Source organism: Triticum aestivum, chromosome 5A (assembly GCF_018294505.1).
Source record: "Triticum aestivum cultivar Chinese Spring chromosome 5A, IWGSC CS RefSeq v2.1, whole genome shotgun sequence".
Classification (NCBI taxonomy): Eukaryota; Viridiplantae; Streptophyta; class Magnoliopsida; order Poales; family Poaceae; genus Triticum; species Triticum aestivum.
Window position 1 is genome coordinate 62,561,480 of NC_057806.1, and position 2,411 is coordinate 62,563,890.

The following is a 2,411-nucleotide window of genomic DNA, read 5'->3' on the forward strand; positions in this document are numbered from 1 at the left end:
AGGGAGGAGGCATGGAGATGAGCTTCGGGGGCGGAGGTGGAGGGGAGTGCTCGTCGTCGTCCGCGGCGTCGATATAGTTCAGCAGTGCCCCTCCCCCTCCCCGCCTCCCACCCCCCTCGCCGCCGCCTCCTCCTTCCTCCAGCACTACGTATCCAACCTCGCCTCTCGCTTTGCCGCCCCGCACTCGCCGCCCCGCACTCTGGTCTCAAGAGCTCACCAAAATGGTTGCCCACAGGGTAAGCTCCTCCTCCCTCTCTCTCTCTCTCTCTCTCTCTCTCTCTCTCTCTCTCTCTCTCTCTCTCTTCCCCGCCCCGCCGTCCTCCCCCAGTCCTCTAGATACGCCGTGCCGTCGATCTTACCCCCATCGTAGCTGACCTCTCTGTGTTTGCACGCAGTTACACCAGTACCAGGTGGTGGGTCGCGCGCTGCCGACCCCCGGCGATGAGCAGCCCAAGATCTACCGCATGAAGCTCTGGGCCACCAACGAGGTCGGCGCCAAGTCCAAGTTCTGGTCAGTCTCCTCCCCCGATCTCGATCTTCCTTGCGCGCTGGTTACGTCGGTGGTTATGTGTTTGATTGTTTGGTTGTTTGCGCGCAGGTACTTCCTGAGGAAGCTCAAGAAGGTGAAGAAGGCCAACGGCCAGATGCTCGCCATCAATGAGGTATATCACTTCTCTCTAGTTGCCATGATCCGTGGATGCAACTTTAACTGTGCTGGCTGGTACTAACTGCCGTGGTTGTGCAATAGATCATTTTTGGTACCGTGTTGGTCTTGTGTATGGCGAAGACACTTGATTTTAGTTGCTGCATAGGGAGATGTATGCAGCGTCACAGTGTTCTAGCTTTAACCAAGCGGTAGAATAATATTGTTTCTGTGGATCATGCCGAGGTTTTGGTGGTTTCTACTAAAGGTCCTTGGTTCCTTACTAGGTCATGTATATTGGTTGTGACCTCACTTGTATGTTAGGTTTAGTTCGTGTGTTCTGTGATGTTGCTGAAATAGGGTATTTGGTAGATTTATACCAGATCATGTAAGTTGGTTCTGGCCTCATTCGGTGTGAATTTAAATTGAACGAGCCGCTCTCTTAAACAACACTGCGACACTAAGTTCACTTTGCTCTTGTCTTGTTATGTAATAAGTGTTCTCAGTTGGTATCAAATGCGGTACCCTGTTCACCCTACTTCTGTTATGTTACAAGTGTTTTGAATTAAGTCCATAAATGATTGTTGTCCAGTGCACACAGTAGCACTGCAAAATGCAAGTATGCTGATTATTTTTTGAAAACTCTACATCTTATTTCTAGCATCTTATACATGTAAAAAGAGAGTTAGAAAATGTGAATTAAGTGTAACCATGAGCTTTGTTTGTTCTTGTACTCCTTGTATGTTCCTGGTCGCCACCACCGACTGCGAGCGGGGGTCTTGGTCCTCTCCCTCGTCGTCCTCGGCGGCGGCATCACGACTTGGCGCCATCGCCATGCCCTGTGTCAACGTCACAATCAGCTTCACGGATCGCCATCTTCATGGTACGCACGCACACATTTATGAAATCCACAGTCAACAGTTTGGTGTACGCGCTGACTACTGAATCATGAGACATGCGTGTGGTTGTGCTTGTGCAGAGGTTGGTCAAAGAGGGCTAGAGTTCATGCCGTTCCTGCTGTCCCTATTCGTGTTCCTCTTCGGCACCTCCTGGTTCATCTTCGACCTCATCCTGGTGAGATTTCCATCCAACCCTCCCCGTCCCCATGGTGCTCTTTCTAGTTAGTACTCGTCCGAGAGAGTTGCTTGGAGTAAATATACTCAACATGCAGTCACAGTAGGATTAGTTGCTTGGAGTATTTAACAAGACCGAACAAGATTTAACTTGTCAAGATTTAACAATATTTCTTAGTAAAGCTGAGTAGAGTATATATTCTGAACATGCAAGCATAAATATTCTCAGCATAAGTACATGATTAGGAGTATCATGCTTCTGAATATCTCCAAGCTGGATATTTCCATTAAACATGTTTCTGAATACCTCCCATATATATTTCCGTTAGTCTGCTTAGTGCATCATTAAGATTATAAGCATCATTTTCATTGAATCCTGGTTACATATTTGTGTGTACTCAAGTTGAAAATGGGACTTGGAATAATATGCAAGTTTCATCTTTTCTATTGCAACGAGTGGGTCGGTTATGCACTGGCAGCATCCTTGCTACTAGCGGTGGGCGCGATGGTCCGGGCCAAGCAGAGAAAGATAGGTGAGATATGCTCAGAGGTGATCATCGACAAGTCCTCGGACAAGATGACGATGGAGAGTATAGTGGAGGCACAGCACATCATGAAGAAGGTGCACGAGTACGTCAAGACGACGAAGGTTGTGGTCCTCAGGCTATGGTCCATTATTCTAGCCCGGTCACCAA

General features: G+C 48.4%; 1 long non-coding RNA gene across 1 annotated transcript; it reads left to right on the forward strand.

Annotated features, from left to right (window-relative positions):
* Positions 1 to 224: 224 nt before the first annotated feature.
* LOC123106589 (uncharacterized) lies at positions 225 to 666 on the forward strand. The gene is made up of 3 exons (XR_006451402.1): positions 225 to 236; positions 396 to 511; positions 599 to 666. It is a non-coding gene; the product is annotated as an uncharacterized lncRNA (long non-coding RNA).
* Positions 667 to 2,411: the final 1,745 nt, after the last annotated feature.